General features: G+C 41.1%; 1 long non-coding RNA gene across 4 annotated transcripts in view; it reads right to left on the bottom strand.

Moving 5' to 3' along the window:
* The window catches only part of LOC144822671 (uncharacterized), a 119,860-nt gene that overhangs the window by 82,222 nt on the left and 13,695 nt on the right, over positions 1 to 23,943 (bottom strand). For 2 of the 4 annotated variants that reach the window (XR_013608663.1, XR_013608665.1), the window contains exon 2: positions 16,301 to 16,366. The exons of the other annotated variants lie outside the window; for them this stretch is intronic. This is a non-coding gene — a long non-coding RNA (uncharacterized LOC144822671). The remainder of the gene's footprint in view (positions 1 to 16,300; positions 16,367 to 23,943) is intronic. 4 annotated transcript variants of the gene reach the window in all.

Below are 23,943 nucleotides of genomic sequence, written 5' to 3'. Positions count from 1 at the left end.
AAGATTGCATTCAAAGCGCATTAGGATAGTTGTTATCGGGTACTCAGCGGTATAATACCTGTTTGCCTGGGAAATAGTTCCTCTTCAGGGTGCTAAGGGCCGCTGTGTTGTGGTCAAAGCTGAAAATAATGGATATGACTTTTCAGTTTTATGGTAAGCCTCCAGAGCGACCAGTGTCCTCGGAGACTTCACACTTACCCACGTGTGTTGCAGAAGTTGTCTGTGCTGGCTCTGCCCCTGGAAGCGCCGAGCGCGGACAGGACAACGCCTTATGACTCTGTTCAGTGGAAATAGACGTAGTCTGCAGAATGGAAAACAGACTAGCGTCGAGACTGTTGGCAAATTTAAAACCAACGTGCATCATGATCTATATTTTAGCGGAATATCGTTTAGGGCCATTAATATTTTTGCGAATAAATTAATGATACTCGACCTAATGGGGGACGATGAGCAGGCATTTAACTAGCAAATGTTATTGGATACTAGATTGGTTTGTACAGGTGTACCTAGATCAGGTAGGGAATGCCATAGTGTTCTAAGAATCAAATATTGAAATTAAAAATAAAAATAAAAAATAAAAAATAATAAGGCCCAATCATATTCAGTTGATGGATCGGAGATTATTTAATCTATGTGCACTATGAGAATTGCCATTTGCTCAGGGGGAACCAGACATTAGTGGTATCAATGTAGCAAATTCAGATAGGGAGGGTAAGGTAAAAACTGTAAGTGTGTCATGAGGTAGTAGACCCAGATCACTCAATAGAAATGATGCCAGGGAATATTATCGTTCATCCCTGATACATGGGTGTTGAGACGATTCACCCATCTTTGCTCCTTTTCGAAGAGGATTTGTTCAGCATTAGTGTCTCTGTCTTGAAGCATCTCAAGGACCGTCCATCTCAATTCATCGCATGTATGGCCAGCTGCAACGTAATGGGCACATAACTTCGTTGTGTTCTTCTTGAGTCTCACATTGCTTCTATGTTCTCCAATGCGGACTTTCACTTTCCTGCAGGTCATGCCTACATATTGTTTCTGGCAGGGACAGGTGATCAAGTATATCACGTGAGTTGAGTTGCAGTTCGTATGTTGACGTTGGGTCCATAGCAATTGGTCAGTTAGTTGTAATGTTTTAGTGTACCTTGTAAATTTGCAAACCCCACACATCCCACAGGGATAATGTCCTGTGACTGGGGCCATGTTGAGATCTCTGACGTTCAACACCGGTCGTCTTGTCTGAGGGCGTGTGTGAACAAGTACATCTCTGATGTTTTTTGTCCTCCTGTTGGCAAATCTGGGCTTGGGCCAGTTGTAAGCACCAGAATTAATAATTGGCCAATTTTTCTTTATCAGTTTTTGGACCTCGTACGTTGCTGGACAGAAAGTTGTGACGCAGGTCACTAGGTCTTTTACTGGTTCTTTTTCATAGACCTGTAACAAACAGTCACGTGGTTGGTTGTTTGCCCTTTTTCTGCATTTAGAGATAACTCGAGGGGTGTAGTCTCTGGCTTGAAGTTTTTCACTCAAAATTCGTGCCTGATGTTTATAGTCACTGGTTTTGCTGCAATTGCGTTTGTGTCGTAAAAACTGGCTATATGGGAGATTGTCCCTCAAAGGTTGAGGGTGATAGCTCAGGTACGACAGAAGGCTGTTCTTAGCAGTGGGCTTTGTGTACGTCTTCGTTTCCAGTTTTTTATTTTCACAAAAAAGCGTCAAGTCCAGGAAATCTATGCTTTTATTGCTTGCAGTGAACGTGAATTTCAACCAACGGTCTTGCCCGTTTAGCCAATCAATGAACCTCTGTAGATCTTGTTTGATGTCCCAGATCAGTAAGACGTCATCGATGTAACGTTTCCAGTACAGTATACTGGAAACGAAAGGATTTTTGTTGTTCAGAACACAGTTTTTCTCAAACTGACTAACATACAATCCCGCTACCGAAGGGGCAAAGGCACTGCCCATGGAAGTCCCATGGCATTGTAGGAACAGTTGTTGATTGTATTCAAAATAGTTCTCTTTTAGAGCCATGTGACAGCATTCCAAAATGAAATGGCGAGGGGTGCGGTAAGTCCATTCTTCTTGGAAGAGTAAGTCTTCAAGCATTTGCAGTGTTTCATCCTGAGGTAAACTTGTGTATAAGGATTCGACATCTAACCCCACTAGGAGCATAGTGTCTGGATCGAAATCCTTATTCGCAATCTGTATCAAAAGGTCACGAGTATCCTTTAGATATGTTGGTGTCCGTTGTACAACAGGTTTGAGGAACTGGTCCGCAAACTTAGACAGAGGTTCGAGGAGGGAACCAATGCCCGATACTATTGGGCGACCAGGTGGGGGGAATTGGTTTTTGTGGGTCTTGGGTAAGGAATAAAAGAAAGGGACTTTTGTAGATCTTGGTGTCAAATAGTCTGCTTCCTTCTTCGAAATCCACCCATTCACCTCTGCTTCATGTGTCATGATCGCTATGGTGTTAGTGATTCTCTCGGTAGGGTCCGATTCAAGTCGTTTATAGAAAGTTTCGTTTGAAAGCAGGGCGAGGCACTGTTGATTATAACCTTCTTTAGTCAAAATGACAACTCGTTTGCGTTTTTTACGACACAAACGCAATTGCAGCAAAACCAGTGACTATAAACATCAGGCACGAATTTTGAGAGAAAAACTTCAAGCCAGAGACTACACCCCTCGAGTTATCTCTAAATGCAGAAAAAGGGCAAACAACCAACCACGTGACTGTTTGTTACAGGTCTATGAAAAAGAACCAGTAAAAGACCTAGTGACCTGCGTCACAACTTTCTGTCCAGCAACGTACGAGGTCCAAAAACTGATAAAGAAAAATTGGCCAATTATTAATTCTGGTGCTTACAACTGGCCCAAGCCCAGATTTGCCAACAGGAGGACAAAAAACATCAGAGATGTACTTGTTCACACACGCCCTCAGACAAGACGACCGGTGTTGAACGTCAGAGATCTCAACATGGCCCCAGTCACAGGACATTATCCCTGTGGGATGTGTGGGGTTTGCAAATTTACAAGGTACACTAAAACATTACAACTAACTGACCAATTGCTATGGACCCAACGTCAACATACGAACTGCAACTCAACTCACGTGATATACTTGATCACCTGTCCCTGCCAGAAACAATATGTAGGCATGACCTGCAGGAAAGTGAAAGTCCGCATTGGAGAACATAGAAGCAATGTGAGACTCAAGAAGAACACAACGAAGTTATGTGCCCATTACGTTGCAGCTGGCCATACATGCGATGAATTGAGATGGACGGTCCTTGAGATGCTTCAAGACAGAGACACTAATGCTGAACAAATCCTCTTCGAAAAGGAGCAAAGATGGGTGAATCGTCTCAACACCCATGTATCAGGGATGAACGATAATATTCCCTGGCATCATTTCTATTGAGTGATCTGGGTCTACTACCTCATGACACACTTACAGTTTTTACCTTACCCTCCCTATCTGAATTTGCTACATTGATACCACTAATGTCTGGTTCCCCCTGAGCAAATGGCAATTCTCATAGTACACATAGATTAAATAATCTCAAATCCATCAACTGAATATGATTGGGCCTTATTATTTTTTATTTTTTATTTTTATTTTTAATTTCAATATTTGATTCTTAGAACACTATGGCATTCCCTACCTGTTCTAGGTACACCTGTACAAACCAATCTAGTATCCAATAAAATTTGCTAGTTAAATGCCTGCTCATCGTCCCGCATTAGGTCGAGTATCATTAATTTATTCGCAAAAATATTAATGGCCATAAACGATATTCCGCTAAAATATAGATCATGATGCACGTTGGTTTTAAATTTGCCAACAGTCTCGACGCTAGTCTGTTTTCCATTCTGCAGACTACGTCTATTTCCACTGAACAGCGTCATAAGGCGTTGTCCTGTCCGCGCTCGGCGCTTCCAGGGGCAGAGCCAGCACAGACAACTTCTGCAACACACGTGGGTAAGTGTGAAGTCTCCGAGGACACTGGTCGCTCTGGAGGCTTACCATAAAACTGAAAAGTCATATCCATTATTTTCAGCTTTGACCACAACACAGCGGCCCTTAGCACCCTGAAGAGGAACTATTTCCCAGGCAAACAGGTATTATACCGCTGAGTACCCGATAACAACTATCCTAATGCGCTTTGAATGTAATCTTGATGCGCTTGTGGTTAGAATTCCTTACCGATACTACTGTTAAATTGCACGTATTCCTTAAACCGCTAGACACTAAAGTTTGAGGTTCATTCTTCTAACTACAAACATAACGTGTTAAGGAATTTTGCCGTTTATGACAGCTTGACAGCGCCATTTGCGCTAGTAACTACGGGCTCTTGGGCTTCAATAATATTCAATAGAGCCAGAGCCTGTTTTCCACTGAGACCTATGCCCGTGTTCCCTCACCGTTTTTACCTTCTTCACCACATAAAGAGTTTGAGTGCACTTATCATTGTGCACCTTTAAAAATAGCACTTTCCAATGTGTATAGTGTTACAGAGACTGTGATAGTCGAACAGTCTAGTATGCCTCAGATTCACATGTGAATAGTATGATGTTGTTTTTTGTTTCCTAAAATACAGGATAACGTATCCATGATTGCCAATAAGCATTTGAATACTGCACAAGTTGTGTAAGTAGAACTTCTTTGTATGTGTCCTGACGAAAGCTCTACCGACCCTTCTGGGCCGCTAGGAGCTGAAACATGTCGACTTTTAAAAAAACTTTACATATGATAATCTAGTCACACGATTATCGAATATACCCATTTGATTTTAGCCTACAGTATTCACCTTCTTTAATAAATTTGTTCATGGTGACTATACTGTTTTTTAGAAAACTCCCTCGTAGTTTGGCCATTGAACCTTCTCCTTTTGATCTCTGGACACTTCTACACTCTCCAGAGGTGCCTCGGGTGAGGCAGGCATACTTTACCTTTGACCACCCAATGACTATGCCATGTCGCTAGATGAGGGGCGGAAAAACAAATATACCGCATCGTCAAAATCTTCAGCGTCTATGAGGGTTGTCAAAGTGAACCAATGGTTTCTTGTTCAAAGGTTGCCTTCTTACAGCAAGGACACTGGTGACTTTTTAACAAAATTAAACAATGTGCCCTGGTCAGAAGATTACATCCTTATGACTTTAGACATAACCTCCCTACACACCAGTATTGACCATGAAGATGGTTTAGTGGCGGTGAAACATTTTCTGAGAAGAAGAGCAAAATAAATGTGTAGCCATAACAAAATGCTTTTAGAGTTGATAAGATGGTGTTTAAATAATAACTTTTTATTTTGTAAGGAGGTATTTCAACAAATGAGGGGAGCCTGTTTCTCTCCCATCTATGAGTGTTTACATGTAGGCTGGTGGGAGTAACAGGTTCTCAGGGTGACCCATCAAAAGGAGTGTGAATTACATATGATCAGGTGGCTGAGGTACATCGATAATTTATTTATCGTGTAGAAAGGCTCTAAAGCTAGTGCAGAAGCCTTTGTTGATAACATTAATAATACCAAACTGAATTTAGAGTTCACTGCACACATAGATGAGCATTCTACTGATTGTTTGGATGTACACATTTATGTTGCTGGAAACAAACTGGAGTCTACTTTCCACTGCAAAACCACAGCTGGCAATTCCACACTGCATGCGTTCAGTTTCCATCCTAGGCATTTGATCAATAGTATCCCTTATGGTGAATTTTTAAGACTGCGTAAGATCTGCAGTTCTGATAGTGATCTAGAATCTTGTCAAAGAGAAGCCAAGGAAAGATTTTTGGAGCGGGTATATAATAATGAGGTCATTGAGCAAGCAATTTCTAAAGTAAATCAGATATCTAGGGAGAACATGCTGTTGCCAGCTCATTCTTGCTCTGATGGTAATCAAAAGACTAGCACAGTCAGTAAAGGCGAGGAATCCAAGATGAGGCTTATTACCAACTATAGCCGGCAGGAGAGGAAGATAAGGTCCATTATGAATAACAAATGGCCTATCATTTTTACAGATGCGGTTTTGGGCCAAGTATTTCCCAATAAGCCAACCCTTACCTTCTAGCGAGCACCGTCCATGAAAAGTATACTAGTTAAGAGCACCCTGAACTAAGTGCCATGACTACTTGGCTTACACCTAAGAAGAGGTTTTATAAATGCAGCTCTTGCAGGGCGTGCAAGTTTGGTATCAGTACTTCTCAATATACAACATATTTCAGTCCTGAACTAGTGGACTTGAAGGGAGTCTACAACTGCTGAACTGAGTTTGCAGTGTATGTCCTTGAATGCACCTGTGGGCTGTGCTATGTGGGTAGGACACAGCTGCAGGCGCACTTGAGAATTTTACAACACTTGAGGGCAATAGTGAATTCAGACCCCACATACCCAGTTGCAAGACTTATCAAATTTAAACACAACAATTACCTCAATTGCCTTAAATAATATGTCACATTTTATTCTAGAGTTTGAGTCTAAGTCACCTTATGGCCTGAACAATAGCGAAGATTTGCACAATTTCCTATGAATTTTTCAGAAATATTTTTATGAATTTGTATGTATGATTATAATCATATGTGTAATGGTCATGTTTATTTATCAAGATAACATTTTATATTGATGGGTCGATGCAATGTCCAGGATTCCTTTGAAAAGATATTGAATGCTATTAAGAACAATAGAATATAATGATTGCGTTATAGTAGTTAATTTTTTCCTAAATATTAAAAAGAATACATTTTCTCTGCTGCTTGATGCCTTCCCTTAGTTTAGTATGTACTGTATTCACACTTGGCACTTTGCCAGCACAATACAATTTTTCATAGTTAGCACTCTATACGTGTACAAAGGCTTTTATGATATGAACTCTTGTGAGTTAGTTTCGTAAAGGTGTTTCTTTACCACCATTTATAATTTGCATTACGTCAAGCATTGGCGCTTTGCAGTAATTTTTTATATTGTGTGTATGCAAATTCAAATATGAATCCAATTTTGTGATTTCATAACAGCATGATTATTTTACATGGACAGACTTACGCAAACAAAATGGAATTTATTTATAGCCTGATGGTTTAATTGAACTATGGGCATTTTTCTGTAGTTAGAGCATTTAGGCTCTCTATATAAATTTGAAACATGTCAATTGATACTTATTGTCATGTATTCTGTAATTTTACCAGGTCTCTAATGTACACATTTGAACTAAGCCACCAGTCTGTTTTCTTCATCAAAGATAAGGTTTTTTTGACAGTCTGTTCTCAATGCTGGTCGTTTGGTGAATCAAGTGGTAACAAGATAGGTTTTTAAATGTTAAAAATGCTGCAGCGCATTCATGTGTGATCAAGGCCACTTTAGGTGGCCGAAATGCGTCATATACATGGTTTGAGCAATAACATTTGAAGCACCAGATCATTAGAGTCCGTGCCCATTCCTACTTTGGATTTACGATTACATTTGGGATCATATCACTTTAAACAATCAGTCAACTCTCACCAGATGATACAAAGCAGACAGCGATGCAGGATCGTGTTGATTTTTTTGTTTATTTGCCTACCGCCGTAACGCATTTTGGCCGCACCGTGGCCTTGGTCACATGGCATGCATGCGTCATGTTGTTAATTTTTACGTTCCACAGTTCATGAATAGCGAAACAAGACTTTTCACATAGCAAATTCATAGCGGTGAGATATATATATATTTTTGCCAATCGTGGCAACGGCGAAAGACAGGCACCAACTCCGTGAGATGATGACAAAGAGAATTTTAATCCAACAACGACCTAGAAGCGTTTCGACGGCGAACCGCCTTGATCACTACATTAGGTACATTTAGATATTCTATATTTATTCTAACCACTCACTGTTGGGTGTCACAGCAACCTGTGGCTGGGCAATAGACATAGAAGTCTCTTATTTATGCACTTGCATGACAGTACTCGTATACAAAGAAAATTAATGATCAATGGAAAATAAAATATCATTGTTAATAGATCATTCCTACAATAGTACAACAATACGTAAAACAATATTAAGGGTTTAAACACATCATGAAATTAAAATGTGAAAATTGTCCCTGTGAAACAGATAGACATAGAAGAAGTAATATTGCGTGTTTTGAGCTTATTAATGTACAAATGCACAAGCTGGTTTATTTGTGTCATTTAACTCTCATGGTTGAGTCTGTGTTCCTTGGGTGGGTATTATGGCCAAACGAATGTGTGGCGCAGCGCGTGCATTATTAAACCAAAGGAAGTCCTCTAGTGTAAAGCGCAAGTCAGACACAACTCATCTAATCTAAGTCTGACATTTTACATAGCATTGAGTATGTGGGACCAAATGGGGACAAGAAGCAAAGAAGATACAAGGGTCAAGCCCAAGTTGGCAGAGTGTTCCAGACTATTTGAACCGGTTCTTGAGTGCAAAGTCACTATAACATTAACTATAAAAAAAGGCGCACCAGACTATCTCTATGTTAAAAAGTGTACAGTGTGGAAAGATCTATAGTGAGTGAAAAACACTAAAATAAGCATAAAGAAAATGAAAGTGAATGTGCCCTAACGTTACAGAGACTGGACAGGGGTGGGACAAGCGGCTAAGACAAATTACAAATGCACATTTAGTGCCTCATCCGCATTCATCCCGTTGGGGATTTTTGATTTTTGAATTAAGGAGGAGGATGTATCTTGATTCTAATCTTCTAAGTGTCAACTGTCTGTTCCCTCCTCTTGGGCTTTTGGGAACTGTGTCGATCACATAGAAGAAGAGATCTTGGGCATTACCTCCATGAAATTTGTTTATGTGTCTTGCAACAGGATAGGTTTGGTCATTATTAGAAATGGCCCTAAGGTGTTGCAATATGTGGACATGTACGGGGTGGATTGTACTACCCACGTATTTCTTGCTGCATGTACAATACAGGATGTAGACTGCGAAGTCAGATTTGCAATTGAAGCTGCCTCGGATTTCATAGGGTGAATGTCTATAAAGGCATCTGAACTGTTTTGGTGTTGACCCCGTGTTTGCACGCCTTACATTTTGTGCACTGGTGAAAACCTTTTTGAGCTTTTAGCCATGTACAGCCTTTTGTTATACTTGGGGCATTGCTAACTAGCTCCTGGCGCATGGATATGGCCCTCCTGAATGTTACCGGCGGTGCCCTAGTATAAGTGGGGCCTATGACTGGATCATTTTGCACTTTACTCCAGTGTCTGTGTAGTATTCTGCGCACGTTCGCGTGGTAAGCATTAGAAGCTGTGATAAGGCTGGTGGTGTCTATTTTGTTGGGGTTTTGCTTAACCTCTGCCTTCTCTTTTGTCCTGAAAAGCCGATCCTCCCTCATTATGTTTGTTCTTTTGGCTTTAGCTTTGGCTAGTGTGTCTGTGCTGTACCCTCTATGTTCCAATCTATTGCAGAGGTCGTAAGTGGACTGTTCTAATCCTTTGTTTGTGCCACAGTTACGCTTCATGAGTAGGCATTCTGCATATGGAAAACACTCTTTCAGAGAGGTGCGTGGAGGCTTTCTATATGTTCTTAACTGTAATTTGTTATCCTTCACAAATATTTCTAGGTTTCAGAATTGTATACACTCAGTAGTGGTGTTGCACGTAAATCTGAGATTTAGGGAATTGTTATTTATTTCATCTGAGAAGGTTTTGTCACTTTCTAGGGTACCGTGCCACAGGATGAATATCTCATCTATATATCTGGCAGATAGGATGACATTTTCAGCCAGTTGTTCTTCCTGTGTTTTCATGAGTACTTGCTCCTCCCACCAGCCCATATGCAAGTTAGTATTGCTGGGGGCGAAGCAAGTACCCATGGCTGTGCCCTGTTGTTTTTTGTATGTGAGTTTATCAAAGATGGAAATGTTGTCTAGACACATTTCTGCCATCTGTAATAGCATCACTGTGCTGTACTGTATTTCACCATGAAACGACCTCCTGCCCTTCACGCTGTCTTGCCAGAACTGCCTCTCAAGAAATGCTAAGGAGCATGAAACGCGTCAGGCAGGCATTTAAATGGTACAGAACATTTCCTTCTAATGTGCTGTTCCTCCGTGATTAAAAACGAAAAACTTACCTTCCTGTTGTGGCTCTCCTTCATGGGCAAACTCTATTTGATACCTACATACATATACTTGGACCAAATATGTGAGTACTCCAAGCTTTTTATATAATCCTATGAGGCCTCTCTTGAAGCTTTCACCTTTTATGTGGATACCCACTATTATCGTTATTATAATACATGTCATTTACATACCCATCATCCAAATCCTGGTCATTCATTACATGAAAAGGACTTTTAGTTGCACCTCCACTTGAGAGGCTAGAGATTGCAACCTTTAATCATCGTCTAAATGAGGATTATAACTACCACAGTTAAAAGCACTTACATTATTGGGAAAGTCATGGGAGGAAACTAAGGGGCATATTACCAACAAGTAGCGATATTTATCGCTAAATAGGCTTAGCGACGATTTTTTTATCGCTGCCTTTCGCTGGATATGTTAGCGGAGAAAACATGCTATTAGCAACGTTTTTCTCCATTGTGCTAAAATATCCACCGATAGCGGCGAAATGCGTGAATATCGCTGAGAATACAGCGATATTCACACATTAGTGACGAAATGCTCTTAGCCATGTTATCCACCTCCCATTGGATAACATGGCTAAGAACTGGTCTGGGCAGGTGTTAGTATTTGGAAATATTCGCGCTTAGCGCGAATATTTCCAATGCTACGCCTGCCTTGCTAATAGGCGATAGCGACGTTAGCGACTGCTTTCAGTCGCTAACTGGTTGGGTACGCCCACTTTGCATGTCATTAGCGATAAACAACGCTGACATGCAAAGCGGGCCCCAAACCGCTCACCATCGCCTAAAAGCTGTCGCTAACATTAGTTAGCGACAGCTTGCTAATAGGGTCGATAGAATTATCGCCGCTTAGCGGCCAAAAACGGCAGCTAAATTGGCGATAATTGCCTATCGCCCCCCCCCTTGGTAATATGTCCCCAAATGCTTAGAATTCCTGCACCTCTTCCCTAGCTCATAGTGTGCCCCCTAACCAGCAGCTACATTTGGGGTTCCCAGGTTCTGAGCAGGGGGGTGCATTTTGCTACCACCTGGAGGCTGGGTCTGATAATCTAATATTGCTTTGGCCACAGAAGTGCCTAAATCTGCAGCCATACGCTTAAAAGGATGAAGAAAAGGCTTTCTGTATGGAGTTAGCTACAGAAGAATACAGAAAATTGCAAAGATGTATTTTAAACTTACCATCTTTCTCCATTTGAGCACCCCTACCTATCTCCGAGGTATTTCCTTCCGTTTATGTAAATTATACAACAATTTGAAGTTAATGCCATAACAAAAACAAATTTCACAATGTAAAGTTCCAGCGTGGGAATTGAACTGTTGACTTAAGTCATGTAAGGAGCACACACTTCAAAAAGTCTTTTGCCAACAATATTACCTTAGCACAAGGAAGCAGCCAGAAAATCCCCCACTTTAAGCAAGCAAAGCAAGTCATCACAACCCTCCCCAAAAGAGCTTGCTTGTCTCTTCCATGGTAGCGTCTATCCATTCATCCTTTCATCCATCTGCTGAAATCCACCATTTCACATTTACATTCTGTCATATACAAACTTATCCATCCATCTCCAAAGCTATTCATCAAACCCACCCAGTTCATTCATCCCTCCACCCCCTCTTTCACTCATCCACCAATCATTCTGCTCACCCATCCATCCACCCTTTCACTCCTACTACCCTCCTTTTCACTCATCTATCCATTCTTTCACTCAGTCATCCATCCTGTCATTTATCCATCCACCCATCTTCCTTTCACCAATCCCTTCATCCTTTGTCATCCATCCATTCACTCATCCATCCATCCAGCCTTTCACTTATCCATTCATCCTTTCACTCATCCATTCATCCTTTCACTCATCCATCGATCCACCCTTTTATCCAACCACCCAGCCACCCTCCCTTTAACTCCTCCATTCATTTCACTCATCCAGTTTTACATTCATCATTTCACTGATCCATTCTTTCATTCATCCATCCATCTTTCTCCCTTTTACTCATTCATCCACCCTTTCACTCAGCCCTCCATCCTTTCATAACCATCCATGTATCCATCCATTCTTTCACTCGCCCATCATTATTTTCACTCTTTCATCCCTGTTTTCTCCCACTCATCATACATACATCCTTGCACTCATTCATCCACCCTTCCAATTTACATATCCATCCTTACATACATCCTTTCACAGACACACTCACCCAACCTGTCATGTTAATTATGAGCCTTTATCTGCCTAGTTGCAGACAGAAGAGGCCCATCAAGAACTCCACCCCGCTGTAGCTGCTAAAGCAGAGGCTTCAGGACACTCCTGCTTTAGCAGAACAGGAAAACAAAATGAAAGAGTGCTCCACACATAGAAGTGTAAGGAAGCAGGCCTTATTATTGCACTTTAGGGTCGTTTTTATTCTGCAAGCTTTAATTTATTTTTAACCTGTTTTATTGGTCCAATCGGGCAGACTGCTCTCGTCGTTTCGCTGCTTCTCAACTGGGGAACTCCTCTCCTCTCACTCTTTTCTGCCAGCTCTCTGGTTCGCTGTGGGCTCCCTTTTGAGCAGAGAGAGTCGCTTCCTTTCTTTCCTATCGTTGCTCCTTTGCTGGCCGCCATCTTGTGAGGGTGACGGTCCAGATTTTTCACACTTCCACTTCTCGAGGCTTCAAAAACAGATGCAGGTCCGAGCGCGCAGAGGACGCTTGCAGCGAGCGCGCCTAAGGCATGCCCGTCTGTTCCCGTCCGTACTCGGACCACACTCAGCGCCAGCCCCCTGGCAATCTGGCCTTAGATATCGAAAGCGACATTACCTATTCCAGGGATAGCCTGTTAACCATTATTGCCTCACATGATCTTTGCACAGCCTGGGCCTCAATTAGAACCTCACTCTGGCAATAATGGCATTAACTGCCCAATCTGTAACTTCTCTCTAACTACTCTGCACTTTATGTCTCTCACGCCTACATATTCAGCAAAGATACCTCCAAAAACAAAAAAAAACTAGCTGCAGTTGCACTCTCATTAACGCCAGATCACTCGTTAAGCATGCACTGGAGTTCTCAGACTTCACAGACAGAACATTGACCTAGCTTTTATCACTGAGACCTGGACAATCTCAACATCTGACCCAGACTAAAGATTATCGTCCAATCATTCACTTACTATTTCCTGCTAAACTGGTCGAAAAAATGGTTAATAATGAATTTAGCACTTTCCTAGACAAATCTAAGTGGACTCCACACAATTCTTTTTTTGTAGTCACCATAGTACTGAGCATTATCTGCAGGTTTCAGGATATTCAGAGTCATGCAATTATATTTAGAGACATTTTAAAACCATCTAACACTCTTTCTAATGTGCTTCTTTGCAAAGCTATTTATTTTAAAATTGAAGTAAACAGCCACTATTCTTTTAACGGACCTCTCATCTATCGGCCACTTGGTTCCAGATCAGCCATTACCCAATCTATTGGCAAGCTTATAGACTATAAAGTAGACACTACAGACTTCACTTGTCTAGGCGATTTTAATTTTCATATGGAACATTCTCTGGATTCAGATTGAACCTACTGGATCATATGGTCGGTGCAGGTCTAAAACAAATTGTCCAGGGTCCCTCACACACAGCCAGCTGGTCCCCTTCTAGATAGCATTTTCACGGACAATCCTCCGCTCCACTGGCTATCCTCCCTCAATCTGGCATGGTCTGACCATAAGGCAATCATGTTTGAGTTAAATGGGCTACCTAAGGCAGAATCAGTTTGCCCACAAATTGAGAGCATTACGAAGTGCCCATGGAGTATCATTGATGCTAGGCAGCTTAATGCATCCCTTATCCAATCAACTCCAACGGTCTGCCTAGATTTGGACATAGCTGTTCGCAACTACAATGAATGGCTGGATGTATCATTAACTCAGCTATTCCCAGCAAGTCTCATCCCTCCGAACCTTAGTTCAACGATGACCGTAGATAGCTAAAACAGGAATGCAGAAGAGCAGAACGTAAATGGAGACTTCAGTACAAATCGGTTAATAAAGAGTTTTATAAAATCAAGTTGCTGACTTATATAAAGATGATTCTTACAGCGAAAAAGGACTACTTTGAAGCTAAAATAGAAGGAGCTACGAATTCCTCCAGGGAACTTTTCGCAACAGTTAAGAAATTATCAAAACTCCGAGATTCTAAGAATCCAAACACAAACCAACAATTTTGTAATAAGTTAGCACTTCACTTTCAAGATAAAGTCAAATCTGTCTTTGATTCTCTCCTAGACATCAATCAAACCAATTACATAAATAGAAGATTTCCTAAGGGCGCTCTCAATGTCACCACATTATCCCACATTGAGCTGTTGACGGCTGAAGAGACGCAAATGACACTGACAAAGATCAAATCAGGCTCTCTACTGGACCCTTGTCCTGCCAGAATTATTCATTTGGTCCCTAGGTGATAGCTACTCACCTCACGGCCATTTTTAATAACCTATTAGAAGCAGGATATTATCCAAAAGACTGGAAAGTAGGCTCTATTTTGCCATCATAAAAAAGATGAATCTAGATATGGATGACCCTAAAGATTATCGCCCAATCATTCACTTACTATTTCCTGCTAAACTGGTCGAAAAAAATGGTTAATAATGAATTTAGCACTTTCCAAGACAAATCTAAGTGGACTCCACACAATTCTTTTTTTGTAGTCACCATTGTACTGAGTTGGCACTGATCACAGCTACGGAAGAAATCAGGCAAACCATACATAGCGGAGGCAATGCAGCTTTGATCCTTTTGGATCTTTCAGCCGCATTTGATATGGTCAACCACGCTCACCTAATTGATCGCCTCGAAACAATAGGGATCAAAAGTAACGCTCCTAAATTAGTTTCTTCTTTTTTGGAAGACCGCATCTAGACAGTCTCTCTTGGTGATTTTACCTCACCACCCTTTACATTGCCCTATTGGGTCCCCCAGGGCTCATCCTTGAGCACTACTCTGTTCAACCTTTATGTGTCCCCACTGGCAGCCCTAATTAGATCACGTGGCTACTCCTTAGTCTCTAATGCAGATGATACGCAGATTGTTGTATCTATCACTGACAACCCTCGGGACACTGCAGCTCAGTTTCACGATTGCATGCTCCATATCGGGAAGTGGATGAGCAGGTATTGTCTGACACTAAACTCCTCAAAGACTGAGGTTATGCTATTTGGCAACAATCCCTCTTTTTGGTCCAACAAATGGTGGCCACAGGAACTAGGGATTTTGCCCACCCCCATTGACAAAGCAAAAAACCTTGGGATAATTATTTACACCAATTTATCCTTTGAAGGAAAAATTAATCATATCAATTCCTCATGCTTCTTTATCTTGAAAACTCTAGGGAAAGTGTTGCCTTATATTCCGGCAAGCTTGCAGAAGAGGGTAGTTACAACTCTTATCTCCTTCAAAGTAGACTATGGTAACGCCCTCTTCATCAATATCCAAAAGCATTTTCTTCAAGGGTTACAAACACTACAGAATGCCTCGGCATGGCTACTACAGGGCATTCCGAAATATAAATCAGCTTCCCAAGCACTGATCCAACTACACTGGCTCTCTATTGATAAATGTGTTAAGTTTAAGGCACTTTGTATTGCCTTAACGGCGCAGCAAGCTGTCGGCCCGACTATTTGATTCACCGTTTTCAACACTACAATTCTTCTCACCCTCTACGCTCATCCACAAGTGGTAATCTTGTAATTCCCAGATTTAAAAAAGCTAACTTGGGTGGGAAAGGCTTCATTGTATGCACCTCGAGGCTATAGAACTCTCTTCCAACAGAACTTACATTTAAGACAAATCTGTTAGAATCTCAGGAAACACCTAAAAACCTGGCTGTTCCGCAAAAAACTCTTTCATCTTCTGGATCCTCCTAGTTGTATTGTCCGCCTTGCGCCTAAATACCCCCGGGTAATTGTCGTGCTTTATACATTTTATTTTCATTTAATTTCATTGGAGAATCAAATAAATCAAGGGCCACATTTATTGTGGTGTAAATGTGCCTGCGTAGCACGCAGGCTGTTTTTGTGCAGAAATACAAACCTTTGTTGCTTTTTCCTCTAAGAGACCTTTCGGACGAAAATCCAAAGAAACCACCAAGAACAAAAATCCAAGGCAAGCCCAGCACCAGAATATTTCAGCATATTAAGCAGCAGAGACGCCTCCATGCCGACAAGATTAGGACTTACCAGGTAATAAAACGCTGAAACGGCCACCACTGGGACAGAAAAAACCCTGCAACCGAGAGAAACACCCTACATGGGAACAAAAATAAATACCACAGGGATCAATCAAAAGAATAATACGGAGAAGAGTAAAAAGAAGTACAAGGGGAAATGAGAGCACAATAGGCTCTAGGATTCCAAAAGGCCAAGAACTGGTAAGAATATGATAACATCAACACTTTAAAAGACATCCAGGCAAGGGATGACTCCCATCAAATTAAGAGGCAGTAGAAATACACATGTTAGAAAAGCAGTTAGAGGTATGATGAAACCCCTGCACCTGCTCCTCTTAGCAAAACAAACACCAAAGACAAACCCTTAAAAAGAAAGGAAGCCTTCAGTTGTGACTAACACCTATCAATATGCCAAGAACATTTTGAGAAAAAGTAAATGCATCCAAGGGAATGGTAGGACATACTTTTTAACTACTCCTGCAATTTACAGAATAAAAAAGATGAAAACAGCAATAAGGAATAAGAAAAATGCAGGAAAAACAATCAACAACAAGCATTGGCAATAACAATAGATTTTGCTTATGTATGGAAGTGCCTTTTGTGCCACTGATGGGTGTTGACACTCAATAAGTCGTCTTAAACACCCAGTCACTCATCTTTGCACTAATGCATCAATTCATCAATCCACTGACTCATCTTTTTTAACTTACTCTCTGACACAAGCGTAATAAAACACACACAAGCTCAACAAAATATGCAAGATAATTTAAGAGAACACAAAAAGAAAAATAGAAACCACTCTGCCGCAGCAGGCATAACTTTGCAGGAACAAACCTAAACATAGCAGTGTGTGTCGGTCTTGCAGAGGTATTGTAAATAGATATCATTGCTTTATTGTTCAAGCATGGCCACCACATTTAGAAACAAGGTGTTGACCATCTTAGAATGGTAAATCAGTGATACACTATGGGGAACAGCATTCCACAATGATCTCCTGGTACAGAGGAACAGCTGTGTGGAATATGGAGCACTGTAGATGAAAGGAGCGACAAGCAAGAAACCCATTAGCACTGCTTGGAGAGCTGTAGTTTTTATCCTCTTAAGGAACATTACAATAAAAAGAGGATAAGCAAATAAATTAAAGAGGAATAAAAAAAGGAGAAAATTCAAAACTAAAGGACTGACCAACTAGCTCCAGTACTAATGCATATCCACTTACAATGGGGTTGTACATACAATGAGAAAATGCCATAATTCATAGAGCAAAAGAGCCAATGACTGATGTAGACGGAACCATTGCCTTATGCAGTTCGCTGTCATGGATGGAAGCAGAGTGTAAATGATAGACAGATCAATGTCAGGTCAGAGTGGACTCACCGGGCCTCTGTGTATATATTGATGTATGTATTATTTAATTATTTTTTAATTCCTAGATCCTGGAAGTCAGCTAAGAAGACAATTTAAAAATAATTATTACAGTGCCAATCTTCTGCCGCAGAGGGTTTGTCAGAGGCATTATTCAACACCAAAATCATTTCCTTCAAAGGTAATCTGACATTTTGTGTAACACAACACTTATCTGTAGGCTTTAATACAGAAATATAACATTTTCACCCTTAAATAAATGCCTGTTGATTTTAATATATGCTTTTCACACTCAGTATGTTAAGCCTAATATCTTTGTCATAACTTTTATAATATACAGATCAGACCTATGGCAACAGAAATATATTTTCCTAGTGAACCAATCAAGCCTGTAGTTGTTATGGATGGCTTATCACCATAACCAACAGAGGCATTCTCTACCAAGTATCAGTTTTCCCACAATTTAACCATCAGGCATACAGTCCTAAAATTCCATAGTATTCAAAATTAGAGCTGTTAAAGTAAAATATTATATTATCTCTTCTAAGAGGGTCCAACAAGGAGTCAAACAGTACAAATCATCTACTACCACGTTTTATCATGGGGTAAACCAGCACCAAAATGCTTCCCTACCATGGAAATCTGTGAGATTCATGTAACAAAAAAAACTATCTGTAGGCTTTAATTCAGACTAGTAACAATTCATTCTTAAATGCCTGCTGACTTTTAACATTTGCTTTTCACAATCAATATGTAGAGCCTCTTGCCTTTATTGTAACTTTAATATAATAAACACTCAGGCATATAGCCTTTATGATTGGCTTGTCACCATAACCAACTTAAGCCCATTGTAATTAGTGTACACTTTTCACAAGTCACCCATTCGGCATACATTTATAAAAGTGCAAATGTATACAGAATTACTGAAGACAAAGCAAAATACTATATCTCGCAACAGAGCCTAGCAAACATTATTGTAGTGCATATCTTCTATCCCTACATTTGTTCGGGTAGATCACCAACACCAAAGTGCTTGCCTACTACAGTGATCAGTTAAATTCCACGTAACAAAGTACCTGCCTACAGGCTTTAGCCCAGTGTAATAACAATCTAACCATAAAAGCCTATGGTCTTTAACGCATGTGTTTCACAATAAGTAGGTCAAGTCTACTTGCTTTGCATAACGTTTCATCATAAACAGATCAAAGCTATGAAATCTGGCATGCTTTTCCCAATGATTTCAATTCCATTGTGTTGGAGCATATATTATAGAATATAAATTGTCTAATTTGCAGCAGCTTAAAGATTATTCATGAGTAAGAGCCATTGTGGTGAGCATTGTGGTACTACTATTCAATATATCTGAAAGGAAACCACAGCGGATATATCTACACTAATTGCAGACTAAATATTGAAAGACTTCCTCTTTAAGAGCTTTGGGTGAGACCAATAAGGGAATATAAACTAGCGTATCCTATAGGAAGCATTTTTTTGTGCTCCTACAAGCAACTGTGTGCAATCCAGAGGGTGTACTGCATTGATTTACTTAATGTACACCATTTGAGAGTTAAGTCCCTCTAAGTATGGATTAACCATCTCTCAGGCACCTCAACCTACACCCCCGCCTCCTCCCCTGCCCCCCACCATATTCCCAATTCCGCCTTTCAGCCCCTCAACCTCACACTCACCACCATAGACTCTAGCACTACCATCTTCCAGCCCCCACCCCCTACTCGCCAGCCCCCACTCTCCCACCTCACAGTCTCTCCCAACACCTCCCTTCAGCCCTCTAACTCCACCTCTACTCCCACCTCTACCCCCTGTGTTTCCGTCTCTTTTCCCCTTCTCCACCCGGTCAACCCCACCTTTACCCTTATTGATCTCGACTTAACCGTCTCTCTACCACCTCACCCTACACATACCTCACCCCTTCCTTTCAAATTCAACCTATCCCTATCAACACACACAGAGCCCCTAGACACATATCCAGAAGCATAGTTGAGAATAATCTCACTAGAATCCCCCTCACATATGATCCCATCACAGTACCTATCAAGACAAGACTTAACTGTATTCTACTTAACTGCAGATCTGCCTCCAGACATGCAGCTGAGATAGCGGACTTATTACTCACTAACGAACCCGACGTTCTGATCCTAACTGAAACTTGGTTAAATGATACTTCCACTCCCATCATGGATATTTTGTTGCCCCCTAAATATGACATCACCAGACTCGACAGAACCGACAGACCTGGTGGTGGGATAGCCTGCATACATCAGAGCAGCCTACCAGTGTCCAACTTCAATGCCCCAATCTTGTCTTCCTGTGAATATCTCTGCCTAAACATCGCTAGTAATAACAAACAAATCTGCTCTTTTTACACTTTCTACCACCCTCCAGGAGATAACCTCACATCCATCGAGCAACTCATGGATATTCTTGCGTCCAATAATAGCCATCAACATAAGCAAATATTCCTGGGGGACTTCAACCTACATTGGGATGATCAGAACGACCCTGGGGTAGACAGCCTCAAAGCCTTTCTCGCTGACCTCAATCTCAACCAAATATGTAACATCCCTACTCACGATAAAGGTGCTATTCTTGACCTCGTAATTTGGAATGTGGATCTCACACTACTTGACTCGATCCTCCCTTGTGATCACATTATCACTTTCCAAGTCTTAGAAGATGTTAAACACCTCCCAACACAACCCCTGAGACCTAAGATCTGAAAGAGAAACCTGAAAAATGTTGGTTCTATCCCTTTAGCATTAACTAACTCTAACCCTCTATGCCCCCTGGATGACCCTGGACTTACTTAAACGATGTCCAGGGTATAACCAATCACTTCTTCCACTCCATGAACAACCTTCTTGATAACATTTCCCCTCTCCAACTGAAAAGAGTCTCCACAAAAGACTCAAAACCCTGGTATGACGGGAGGCTAAATAAAGGTAGACACTCTCTCAGATTACTTGAACGACGGTGGAGAGCCGCTCCCTCAGCTGATCTCCTTAAGCTCCTAAGACGCTCCAGAAACTCCTACTTTAGGAAAATCAGAAAGTCTAAAACCGACTTCTTCAGGTCGCAACTTTACCAAGCCAAGAACCGACCCAAAAAGCTTTTCGACCTTATTAAATCCCAAACTAAGAGCATACCCATTTCCCGAATGCCATCCCTCTTAATCTACCCAATTGTGAAGAATTTGCCTCTTTTTTTGCTTCTAAAACAGAATCCATAAAATCAGATTTACTCAAGGACCTCTTAGCCATCTCAGACATGGATAAGAATGCATCTTCAGGCCTGGATGGTGCGCAAACTATCATCCTCCCTAAATTCAAACTCAAAAACAACGCAAATTGGTTCCACTTCAACACGTACAGTGACCCTAACCTCTCTAAAACCTTCCAACCATTTCACAGAACCGCTCCCGGCTAACTACCTAAAATACTTAATTCCCCTGTTACTACCTCTCTGGACCAAAATCGTAAACACATCCCTCCTTCAAGGACTCATTCCAGGCATCCTGAAAACTGGTCAGGTTTCGCCAATCGTAAAGAAGACAACAGCGGACCCCTCAGACTTAAATAACTATCGGCCGATTTCTAACATACCTAGGTTAGCCAAACTCTTGATAAAAGGTCATAGTACCGAATCAGCAATGACTCATATAATTGACGACGCTCTAAAAATTCTGGACCAAAATGAAGCTTGTCTTTTTATCCTTCTAGATTTGTTGTCTGCTTTTGACACCATCAAACACGACAACCTGCTTGAACTCCTGAAACACAGAATGGGACTGTCTGACACCGTATTTAATTGGTTCGCCTCCTTCCTTAAAAACAGATCCCAAAGATTCAAAGTCAACCAAACCCTGTCCAATCCTTTGCCTGTAAATCTTGGGAGTTCCACAAGGATCCTCTCTCTCACCGACCCTTTTCAACCTTTTCATGGAACCTCTTACAGATCTTCTCAGCCTCACCAAGACCCACTTCCATATGTATGCAGACAACACCCAAATTTATATCAAGATCCACTCACTCGATGACATCAAATCACTCAACTCCACTCTACCAAAAACCCAAACTTGGCTGGCCGAAAATCATCTGAAACTAAACTCCCTCAAAACGGAATTCCTCCTAATTGCCCCTCCTAACAAACCTCCCACTATCCTTGATTGGTTGAAGCACCTAACAGCTCTCAAAGGTCAACCACTCATAGTCGACTCAGCTATATTCACTTGGGATATCCCTTGACAGTAATTTAAAGATGCAGAAGCACATGAGTGCTTCCACTAAAGGAGCCAACTTCCACTTGAGGACCCTGCGAAAACTGAAACCCTTTCTGCCAGCCTTTGATTTCAAACAAGCTGTCCAAGCCCTAGTTATACCTAGAGTGGAATATGGTGCTGTAACCTTATGCGGCCTCCCAAGGTCATCGACAGCCCCATTAAGAGCCACCATCAACTCTGCTGCGAGACTCATCACTGGCTCAAAGAGAAATTCACACATATCCCCTGACCTCAGAGCCCTCAATTGGCTACCATTTGAAGCTAGAATTCATCTTAAAATCACTTGTATCACTAACAAAGCCCTGCACCACAATTCCGCGCACTATCTAGCTCAGAAACTGGAGCTCTCTGCTGGCAGCAGAATCTCCAGGAGTGCCAAGACACTTCTTCTAAAACCACAACGATTTTCCAAGAAAAAAACCTATTCTCCCTCATTCTCTGGCCTGGCTCCTAGGATTTGGAACGCTTTGCCCACGGAAACAAGAACGAACCCGTCCCCTGCCTCCTTCAAAAAAGAAGTGAAAGCGATCCTCATGGTTCAATTCACGTGATCTTGACCATTCTGTTAGCTCCTGTACTATTGTACCTATCTATGTATTTGTCCTCAATCGGCTGACATTTGTTCCTCCATGATAACTGACTTTACATGTTCAAGTTCTGTACCATGGCTGCACCTATCTCTTGTTCTTGCTACATTTTAGTTTCTGTCTTACATTTTTCTTGTAAAGCGCTCTGATACTCGCAAGAGTCTTGTTCGTGCTATATAAAACCCTCAAAATAAAAAATAAAAAATAAAGAAGCCTTTACCCTTTAACATTGGCTTTACACTTTATTCAACACCGGCCTATTCAAGTGCATATAAACTGGCTCCATCATGCATACAGTTGTAAAATTGCAAATATGTTGTAAAATACAACTTGCAAAACAACATAAATCCCCTATGAACAGGGCATACCAAAAATAATCCCAGTGAAACACCCTTAGGTTTGTCAGAGTGGGTGGCCAATGACAGAACCCTTGTCTGCTACAGTAATCTGTGAGATTCCATGCAACAAAATACCTATCTGTTGGCTTTAATACAGAGTATTGACAATCCACACCTAAATGCCTATCGACTTTAACATAGGGTTTTCACAGTACATATCAGGCCTACTGACTTCATCAATACATTTCATAATTAACATATCAGGGCTATAGTCATGGTCATTGGATTGTCTCCACAGCAAACTCAGCCCTTCTGAATAGAGTATAAAGATTGTCTCAAGCCAAAAAGTGCAATAAATGTAGTCTTTTTAGTGGAAGCACAAAAATATAGCCCAAAGATATCCTGTACTCAGGGGGAGAAATATATGAGTTGAGTCTAAGCACATATCTCAATAGGATTCTGAAAGTTATTTTTCGTTGATCACGTAAGGTGAGGTAACAGTTGCATTGTCAAGACAAACCTAAAAATCCATGTGGGTTAAATGACTACCCTCCTCCCACTTGTGCTGCTGCCAGAGAAAAACACTGTAAATTATCTAGTTATCTAACACTTTAATAGCATTAAAATGTCATGTGTGTCCCACTGAAAATTTAAGCTCAGGCTGCTGAATAAATAAACAAAATGATCCCAGCTGTGTGGAGAGTGCATTTCTTTATCAAAAAATGTTTTCTCAAAAGTACAAAAACAGTGAATAAATACAATATATCGAAACGGAAAAGAATGAAATGAAGAACGGAGAAAAAAAGAAGCTGATGTATATAATACTTTAGTTCTTAATTCTTTTGTCTGAATAGGCAAGCACTTTTCTGCGGAAGCACACAACTTCTGACCAATCAAAACATTGTACTCCTGGCTCCCAAAATGTGGGCAGAGCTAAAGCTCCTCTCCTAGTGTTTCTCTCACAATAGTGTGGCAATGGCTGTGCTGTCAACCAGCCCATAAAAGCAAAATACTAATTAAAGGTTGACCCAAGAGAGACATCATACATTCTTTGTATGAGATGCAC

This window comes from Lissotriton helveticus, chromosome 3_1, assembly GCF_964261635.1.
Source record: "Lissotriton helveticus chromosome 3_1, aLisHel1.1, whole genome shotgun sequence".
NCBI lineage: Eukaryota > Metazoa > Chordata > Amphibia > Caudata > Salamandridae > Lissotriton > Lissotriton helveticus.
The sequence above is the reverse complement of the archived record's forward strand: the minus strand, read 5'-3'. Positions and strand labels throughout refer to the sequence as shown.